This window comes from Eumetopias jubatus, unplaced genomic scaffold (assembly GCF_037043125.1).
Source record: "Eumetopias jubatus isolate StellerSeaLion01/CBP00866 unplaced genomic scaffold, mEumJub1_p1.0 scaffold_15, whole genome shotgun sequence".
Taxonomy (NCBI): domain Eukaryota; kingdom Metazoa; phylum Chordata; class Mammalia; order Carnivora; family Otariidae; genus Eumetopias; species Eumetopias jubatus.
The window spans coordinates 2,120,088-2,130,807 of NW_028274821.1; positions in this window are offsets into that span (position 1 = coordinate 2,120,088).

The following is a 10,720-nucleotide window of genomic DNA, read 5'->3' on the forward strand; positions in this document are numbered from 1 at the left end:
ACCTGACCCTATTATTTGGAAAGATCAGGATGACAGAGCTTTCAGGACTTTAAGGAAAAGCCTAATAAGGCCCCTGCCTTTGGACATCTAAACTATCAACCTCCCTTTCTCCTCTTTGTCTGTGAGAGGGAAGGGAATGCCCTTGGAGCGCTCACCCCACCGGGGACCATCATCAGCCAGTAGGGCATTACAGCCAACAACCAGACCCTGAATATGGCTCAGGTATATCCCCCCTGGCGTCACAGCCGTTCCTGCCCCTGCCCTCTTAGTTAAGGTCACTGCAGAAACAGTCACGGGGTCCCCTCTCACCATCCTTGTATTTTGGCCGAAGGGAAAACCACAAACATTTATACAGATGGCCGGTACATCTTCCAGTAGCTCATGACTTTGGAATATTACGGAAACAGCGAGGTTTACCTCCGATGAAGATAAAATGAAAAATGGCTCCTGTGTTCAAAATTTATTACGTCACACTTTTGTGGCTGCTCAGGCCATTACCAAGTTTCCTGGGTATTCCAGATCCGACTCCCTGGAGGCCAAAGGGAATCACCTCACTGACATTTCTGCCCCAAATGCTGCTCTCAAAGGAGGCCAATTGCCAGGCCTCTGTCAGGTCCAAAAGGATGTTCTCCCAAATGATATTTGGAAAAATTGACCAGAGACCTCAAAAATTGGCCCCAGAAAAGGAAAAACAATATGGAAATCTAATAATTGTTGGTTTGATAAAAAGGGAGAACTCTGGTTTGGACCAAATAACAATCTGCCCACAGAAGTTCCAGAATTCCCAGTACTTACCACTGTACATGCTTTAAACCATTGGTCTCCTGACACAGTGACAGCATTCACGAACCAACATTGGTGGGGGAAAGGTAATAGGGCCACAGAAAGTGCTTACCTTGCATGTCCCACCTGTTCAAAGCATAGTCCGGGGAAAACTGCACTGCTCCCAGACTCTGGACTGCTTCAGGGCCCCTCCAGTTTGGCAAATGGATCTCCTGCAGCTTCCCTATCTCAGGGATAGAAACACATTTTAGTCGTGGTCTGTATGTTTGTCATTGGACAGAAGCTTTCCCTTCTAGACAGGCCACTGCTTCTTCTGTGGCTAAAATTCTGTGAGAAAGAGAATCCCTGCGTGGGGACCCCTCTCCAACTTCACAGCGATCGGGGAACCTGATCGAAGAACGTTGTCAGGTGCTTCGACAAATCTGTGCTGTTGGGCGGGTGTTACAACACTTGCACAGTGCACACCATCCCCAGTCCTCAGAGTTAGTCACGCTCACTGACGGCATCACGAAGTCTCAATTGGCAACATCTGTGGAGACCGTCCGCACACCTTGGCCAAAAGCACTGCTGTGGGTCCTTCTAAATCTCAGATCCACTCTCTTTGGAACTCCTGGACGCTCACCCTCCCAGAGAGTCCCAAGAGGATGCCCCTGCCTCCTCTGACCCGCAGCTGAAAAGGGGAGATCCAATTCGGTGTTCTCAAGGCCTAGCTTCTAATATTAAAAATAACCATGGTTTGGCAGAGCGATCTTTCCACAGTGCGCTCCCGGGGGGACGATGACCTGCATCGCCCCTTGTAACCTGGAGATTTCGTCTGTCGGAAAATATGCCTCCAGAAGGACTCTCTTCAACCTCACTGGAAAGTGCTGCCAAACTCCAGGGAATAGGCTCACGTGATTCACGTGAGACATGCAAAGAAAGCACCAAACCCTGACTGGCACTGCGCGCCATCTGGTGACCCCAAAGTACAGATTTCCCAGAATTGAAGCAGACGACATCTGACCACACAGCTTTCCTGCGATGTCCCTGCTCTTTGCACTTTTTTCCCCTATTTGTGTTGGTCTCTGTCTTTAATGTTACAGTTTTCTTTCAAATACTTGGTGATCCTCATTCATTCAAGTTTAAGACTGAGGTAGTGAGGGACGCCTGGGTGGCTCAGTCGGTTAAGCGGCTGCCTTCGGCCCGGGTCATGATCCCAGGGTCCTGGGATCGAGTCCCACATCGGGCTCCTTGCTCAGCAGGGAGCCTGCTTCTCCCTCTCTCTCCCTCCGCCTGTGCTCTCTCTGTCAAATAAATAAAATCTTAAAAAAAAAAAAAGACTGAGGTAGTGAACATCTGACTGGAAGCTTGGGTAGGGGCTGGTGTGTGTGGGCTTCTGTGTTTTGGGTGCAGATGAACGCACACTGCCCATGTCTAAGTGTTCTTCCTCTTCTGCTGGTCACTTTCCTGGAAAGAGTCTTCTGTGTCTCTGACCTTCAAAGCAAGTTTCAGTAGTGTTATGGAAGGAACATGGAGAGATGCCGCACGTGTGGGCTGGGGAGGTAGCCGCCTGGGGACAGGTAAGGGTCTGCTGTCAGTCACGTGGTGCAGCTGCAGGGGAGCAAAACTGCCACCCCAAAATGTGTCTCTCTGGCGTGTGGGTGTTCTGGGCTGTTTATTTTTAAGAAACAGAAGGCCTGGGAAGAAACGTGGCCTCCCCTCTAATTGCATAAAGAACGTAGGTAGAGAACCTGCTCTGGGAGGCAGCTGTGGCCATCGGTAACCCCAGTGGAGCATGAACTGGCTGTGCTGGACAGGGAGGCACCCCACGAGGTCTGCTTGTTAAAGTTCCTCCGTGTCCCATGGTGTCTAAGTCAAACAGTATCAAACATTTACTCCTTTCATCTTCCTGTGAACTGTCTTCCTTCCCCTTAAAGGACCTAACACCAGTTATTGCTAGTTCCCTTTATATGGGAGAAGACACATAAATGGGGAATAGGAAATCATCTAGTGGAGAAGCTTTCACTTGAAGATCTAATTTGAATTAATTCACATTCGAAGAGAAAGAAAATTATTATTTTTTTAAAAATATTTTATTTATTTATTTGACATAGAGAGAGAGAGAGACAGAGTGAGCACAAGCAGGGGGAGTGGCAGGCAGAGGCAGAGGGAGAGGCAGGCTCCCCACAGAGAAGGGGGAGTCCGATGCGGGACTCGATCCCGGGACTCCGGGATCATGACCTGAGCCGAAGGCAGTGGCTTAACCAACTGAGCCACCCAGGTGCCCGAGAAAGAAAATTATTAAGATTCTCTTGTTTTCCTACACTCAGTCTGGCACCTGTTAGCTCATGACAGAAACACATACATGTAAGTTGAAGAAAGTAATTGTGCTTCTTTTTCTCCATTTCCCAAGCAGAATGCAATTGCCCTGTTAAGATACTATGAAAACAGAGCTGTGGGGCAGAGGACACACACTCCGGGATCTCTTAATGCATGGCCACCGTCCCCAAATCCTGGAGGTAACCAGCGCCACTGTGCACTTTTCATGCAACATCCTTCAAGGACATCCAGTGTTTCCCAACCTGGTGTCTCCCTCTTCATGGCTAGCTGTCTAGACCACCTCCTTCGGGAAATGGATTCTGAGTGACAACTGCCTGCAGGGGCTTCTCAGAGAGTTCTCATGGGACCCACATGTGGGAGGGAAGCAGGACTGGCTGGAGGAGAAGGTAGTTGCTATAGAGCCTTCATCTGGTCCCTCGGAGAGGTCTGAGGCTGGTGTGGTGCCCCAGAACCGCCTCTTTGCACCCCGCATCTGACAGTCATCATCAGAGTCAGGCTGCCTCCAGGGAAGGGACAGAAGTTGGCAGTGGGCAGTTCCTGTGGAGGGCTCTGCTCCACTCTGAGCCATGGGCAGACAGCACACCTGGCAGTTGGGGGAGAAGAAGCCGGTCCTGTGGGGTGGGGGTGGGGGCTGGCCGTGCACCTGCGATGGGCCAGCCCTCAGAGACCTGCAAACACCCGACTCTCCCAGGAGGCTGGTGCTGTTCTGTGTTGATAGTTCATGGTCACATTTACAATCTCATATCCTTTATCTATTTACTATGCAATTAAACCTAAATGCTGGGACTGTCTCCATCGGCTGTTCCACCTGGGGTTGGGTCTCCACGTCAGTGGAAGCCTCACTGCTTCACAAGGACACACCACAATCATAGCTGTTCTGGAGAGCGTATTGCAAGTTACTCCATGCTTTCTACCTCCAGCGGCACCTCGCTCTGTGTGACCTGAAGGAGGGGGTCCTTCTCTCTTGCCCGAACTCTGACTTCACCTGTACACACCTTTGGAATTGAGAGGCGCAAATGGGTAGACAGACTTGCAGAAACCACTTGTTTAAGCTGGTGCCCCCTGCCCCTGCCAACAAACTGCATGCATCAGTTTATGCATAGATACTTTGGCCTCACTATATATGAGGATAGAATAATGAACTCTCATTTAAAGCCACTATTTCATTTGTGGAGGACTGTTTGCGAGTGCATGTATTAGTCTGCTCGGGCTGCATGGCAAAGGACCACAGACACAAAGGACCATGTCTGGAAGCCTGAGACCCGGGTATGGGCAGGGCTGTTTTCTCCTGCAGCCTCTCTCCTGGGCTTACAGATGGCTGCCTCCTCCCCGTGTGCCCCTCTGTGTGCATCTGTGTCCTCATCTCTTCTTATTAGGACACCAGTCATGCTGGATTAGGGTCCCCTTGTGACCTCATGTCAGCCCACACCAGTGTGGCACCCATTATATTTCTCAGTGTAGGACCCACACTCCAAAGATTTGCTTTCAGACCTGTGTTCAGAATGTTTTTTTCCCTTAAAAAGACCAGCATATTTTCCCTTATGGGTAGTTTGGATGTTGTGACTATCTTTATATGTATTCACTGTGCCTAGAGTTCAATTTTTGGCCCATGATTAGCACATCAAGGGTCATCAGAATCACCCAGAGGGCTGTGTTAAAACAGATCACTGGGTTCCACCTCCAGAGTGTCTCACCCAGGGGGTCTCATGGGGCCTGAGGTTTTGCATTTCTGACAAGTCCCCCCAACCCCCTGGGGGTGCCCACCCGCCTAGTCCAGACATGGCCCACCAGGGGGCGCAGTGGGAGCGCCCCGGGACAGGCCATCGCGCCCCGCTGGTGCTCTGGGGGCAGGGGGTAGTGATAGGCATCTGGGCACTAGGGACCCTCCCCACAGCCTGTGGATCTCCTCACCCCTCGGGAAGACTTTTACCCTAAATTGTTGTGACCCAGCTTAGCTGTGGCATTTCAGACCTTAAGAGTAATAAAATTTTAAATGACATAGACTGGTAATGAATAAAGCAGGAAGGAACTGTCTTTTTTCATACGGGACTTTTTTTTAAATATTTTTTTTTAAGATTTTATTTATTTATCAGAGAGAGAGAGACAGAGGCAGGCAGAGGGAGAAGCAGGCTTCTTGCTCAGGAAGGAGCCCAATGTGGGACTCGATCCCAGGACCCTGGGATCATGACCTGAGCTGAAGGCAGACGCTTAACCGACTGAGCCACCCAGGTGTCCCTTTCATACAGGACTTTTTGCACCAGTGCAATCAGCAGATGCAAAATAGAGCTGAGAAGGACAAAGTGTCTTCCTTCTGCTTTGACTTTTTTTGTTCTTACATTTTGTTTGTCAGAGTCAATAGGATCCACTTACTAGTGAAATTAATTTCCTAACCATCTGCTACCCTTCAACCTAATTCACGATGCAACATGAACTACTCCTGTTTAAACTGTGCTTGCCACTGACAGCAAGATAATCGTAAGGGTTTGTATGACTCAGATGGCTAATCAGAGAAAGTGATTAGTATTTGGGGTGAAGGGAAGCTAATTAAATACGCAACTAATTATGTGTATATAAGAGAAAAGTAATGTCATGACATTATAATTTTGAGTGGTACAAGTCAGTGTGATGATTGAAAGCAGAAGTCATGAATAAACAAAACTTTTTTATAGGAAAAAATAATCTCACTTTATTAATAGATGTGTTTCTCAGTGTATTCAATAAAATATTAAGTATGGGGGATTTTGCAAGATCAGAAAGTTTGTGCTCAACCTGGTTACATGCAAACCCTGCGGCTTTGTGTCCAAGGAAATGTTCAGGGCAAGCTATATAATTACACTGTGAATTAGGTCCATGATTTCTAGCAGTTTTCCAAGGGATGTGAGAAAGCAATTACCAAGAATGCACTGTTGTGGAGGGAAAAATCCCAAACTGTATTAGAGGGAATAAGGGACATGCAAGAAATGTCAAGTTATTTTAGCACAAGCAGATTTCTCAACACTCGATTAACAGAGTGTGTCTGTCAGAAATCTTTTTTTCTTTTTCTGTATGTTTCGTTGTAGTTCAAATTAGCAAAGAATATTGCCTTTTATCAAGGCCAAGATTTGCATGTTGCAAAGAGAAAAATAATAAAGAAGCAGATCCTCTTTAAAGATGATTCTTGGCCCATTTAGAGCCCGAAGAAGCAGGAGGTAAGTCAGCCTGTGCACACACTAAGTGCCCCGGGGCCTGGGCCTCAGCTCTGACGTGTGCAAGTCTGCGGTCTCTGTTCGGGGGGCACAGCGAGACTGAAGGGTCAGATGGTAAAATCTGCTGGGAGGAACAATGTGAGATCCTTAATCACAGGTTCAAAGTGAATTTTAAATGGAATCTTACATTTTAATTGTCACATCTGGGGTGTATGCATTGTCCATTCTTCCTTCTCAGAGAGGAATACCTGTGCTCATACGGTATGTCAGTCAGCTCGGCGCTCACAGCTAACACTAAGGCTGCAGGTCCGAGACCAGCGTGTCAGCACGGTTGGTTCTCTCTGAGGCCTCTCTCCTGGTGGGTAGACACTGTCTTCCCCGTGTCCCCACGTGGTCATCCCTCTGGGCGTGTCTGCGTCCTCATCTTTGTTTATAAGGACACAAGTCATGTTGGATGAGAGGCCACCTTAATGACCTCATTTCACTTTCAAATGTAAAGGCCCTCTGCACATGTACAGTCCCATTCTGAGGCCCTGGGTGCTAGACACTACCCTATGAATTTGGGGGGCCAGAGGGCAGAGTGTTATGGCAGCCACGGCAATTGAAAACACACGGCTTCCGGACCCAGGTAACCTGGAGAAGCCTTTGTCAGGAATGAGTCTGTGGCTCAGCAGCTGTACCAGGAGTGTCCGCCTCTGAAGGGGACAGATTCCACCAGTTACTAAGCACTCGTGTGGGGTGCCTTGGCTAATGAGGGTAATGGGAGTCTGGTGGTAGACGTTCTACTTCCAACGAACAAGATGTTGATAAATTTAACATGCTTAGCAAGAACTCAATCACCTATGTTGACGGAGCACTAATGCCTTTCATTGAAAAGCAGAAGGCAGCCGGAGAGTGCTCTCACACGTGGTGCACGCAGAACCAGGTCTAACTGGCTACCACTCCATGGAGCCCCCCGCCTGCCTCATGCTTCCCGACTGAGCATTTCAGACAGAGCAGGCATGGACGGGCCAGGGCCCACATGAGAAAACGAGCATTGCTCCTTAGTTCACGGGAGCACAGGATGCTTCTGCCTGACAGTGGAGGCCTGTGTGCCCCGCAGGGAGGCAGGACATGAAATGGCAGAGGATGCACAGCTGATGTGCCCAGAGCATCCCTCCTGTCAGCAGGCTGCCAGAGAGATGCAGAACGGTCATCACACCAGGAGGACTTTGGGGGCAGCGATTCTGGACCCCAAAGCATATCCCCGGACCAGCAGCATCAGCATCACCAGGGAGTGGGTTGGAAATGCAGATTCTTGGACCCCACCCAGATCCACCAAACCCAGAAACCAGTGTTTGAACAGGCTCTCCAGGTAAGGTTGCCAGATAGAGTAAATACAATACAGGACACATAGTTTAATTTGATTTTTAGAGAAAGAGTGAATCATATTTTAGTATAAGTATGCCCCCATTTTTTGCATGGGACATACTTATACTAAAAATGATTCACTGTTTCTCAGACATTCACATTTGACTGGCATTCTGTCTTTTATCTGGCAGCTCTCATTCCACAAAATTCTGGCACATGTTGAAGTTTGGGAACCACTGGCATAGAGGTTTGTCTAGGTCAGAAGCCCTCTTTCCATGATGAACCCCAACCTTTTTTCATTAGATTTCCCCTTCACTTTTATCTCTCTCTCTGCTCCTTTTATAACCAGTGACTCTGTGTTCTACACACTTCCTTTCATGAATCTTTTTTTTTTTTAAAGATTTTATTTATTTGACAGAGAGACACAGCGAGAGAGGGAACACAAGCAGAGGGAGCGGCAGAGGGAGAAGCAGGCTTCTCTCTGAGCAGGGAGCCCGATGTGGGGCTCGGTCCCAGGACCCCGGGATCATGACCTGAGCCGAAGGCAGACGCTTAACGACTGAGCCCCCCAGGCGCCCCATCCTTTCATGAATCTGATGCTAGCTTATCCAAGCCATGCAGACACCCAGAATGTGGCCGTATTTTGTATCTACCTCAAGGGTTTCTGGGAGAAGGATGGTGACCCCAGCAGCAGTGCCAAGCTGAACTGCCCTCAGTGTCTCCTCATCTCTGTCCTTAAAGGTTACATTAAAATTTGTTCTGCCATTTGCATTGTTACCCGAAAGCATCACCATTTGCTCCCACTGAGGCAGACTTGAGAGCAGCCTTCCCCAGGCCCCCAGGTTCTCCAAAAAGATCAGGAACATCGGACACATAACCCTCTCCCAGATCACTCTTGTCAAAATGCACCAGACAGTCCACGAAACAGCACATTTATGGATTATGGGAATGGCTGCCAAGCATTACACACTCACCCCCTTTATGTCGAAGTGACATTCATCATCAAAGAGGGACGAAGCTCTCGGATGAGCCGATGTGAATCTTGGTCCGAGAGCGCATGGGTGGACACGAGGGGCTGCGCTGATCCGTCCTGACCTTCACGTGGGAGTGGGGTCAGAAGGTCTGGGAACGGGGCCACGGTGCGTATTTGTGGAGTTCTGAAAGGCAGAGACATCCCAGTTACTGACCATGAAAGCCTTGTTTCCAAGATGGGTAGGTGATTCGGACAGCTGAAGGCAAGTCTGCATGCCATTTGTCGCCCTGTGTACCTGCCCCCCCTCCCTTCTTGTCTCTCTGTCCTCTCCCTCATTTCCTCCGACTTTTTGCATCAGTGGCTCCTTAGTTCTGCCAGGGATTATTTTAAAATGTCCCCCAAATAAGAATTCCATGGGCCTGCTACATATTTGTTCATGGCCTGTGGCTCACTGGAAAGGGGTTAGTTAGATCGTGCACATTCTGACCAGCACACAGCTCATTCAAGTTCACGGGTGCATTCGTCCTTCTTGTCCATCAGGTTCATGCCTCCACGTGTACACATCAAATAGGTCATAGCCATTAAACGCAAAGGAAAACAGAACTCCATTCTGAAAAATGGTTGTAGAATGAGCTCTTGCTTTGATTCTGGGTTGGATACTGAGCTGTATGGAGCTGTTGATGGTTTAAAGGCAAATCCTTTAATACGAAGAGCACAGCAGATGGTGTGCCCTATTGTTTATGATAGACAGTAACTACCAACCAGGGCTGGTTGAATTAGTGATCCGGGGTGCTCATCAGCTGAAAGCCTACGATGGTTGTATAATATTTGGCAAATGTGTTAGAGAAATGGAGATAAATATGCTCTGCTCTTGGTGGTGGCACATCCGATTACAGACAGAAAATCGTGGCGCCCGATGTTGATGGAAGCTTTTAACATTGGGTTTTCTTTTCCTTGAGCAGAATCTGGCTAAGGATTCAGTATAACAAGAAAACTGAATTTTATGCTTAAGAAGAGGGCATGCTGCAATCAAGATATAGATTGTTCACATGTTTCTATCAGGTTTGAACTGGGACAGTGACATGTGGTCTGGACAGTTCAGGCTGGTGGCTGCGTGTGTGGCCTTAACATTGATTGGGACAGGGGCACCTGGGTGGCTCGGTTAAGCATCTGCCTTCGGCTCAGGTCACAGGCCCAGGGTCCTGGGATTGAGCCCCGCATCAAGCTCTTTGCTCAGCGGGGAGCCTGCTTCTCCCTCTTCTCCCCACTCTTGCTGTCTCTTTCTTTCTTTTTGTTTTTTAACATTTTATTTACTTACTTGACAGAGAGAGACACAGTGAGAGAGGGAACACAAGCAGGGGGAGCGGGAGAGGGAGAAGCAGGCTTCCCGCGGAGCAGGGAGCCCAACGCGGGGCTCGATCCCAGGACCCTGGGATCATGACCTGAGCCGAAGGCAGACGCTTAACGACTGAGCTACCCAGGCGCCCCCTCTCTTTCTCTTAAATAAATAAATAAAATCTTTAAACAAAACAAAACAAAACAAAACAGTAATTGGGATTGTATTCATAAAAGATCATTCCAGGAGCAACTGAGATTTCAGCCCTGTTGCCAACAGGGGGAGATGTCGCTATCATTGGACACTCAATGGTGCTCGCTCTGGGAAACAACTCCACTTGGGTTTATGAAGACCACTTCTTACAAGGCCAACACAATTGCTGTGTGCTTATTTCCGCCTTGGGATTCAGCAAGGACAACCCCCATGTGGTTACAGATGTTGGGTCAGTGGCCCGCCCGAGCAAGGCTCAAGTCCCGGTGCTGCTGGAGGTGGGAGAGCAGGCAGCGGGTGAAGTTGACAAAAGAGGGCAGAGAGCAGGGAAGGCGTTGATAGGACTTGATACCAGGGAGTAACTCCGGTGGTTTACAAGGTTTTCATGTCATAATTATTAATGAATTAATGACTGATTAGAAGAGCTTCAATTATTCATGAGATAGCCCCTAATTCCAGTTCCCGTGACTCCTGGCTCAGGTTCCCCAAAACAGTAATGTGGGAATTAGCTTCCGAATATTACGCTTTAAAATCATATTACGTCAGAGTGGATGCCGTTAAATT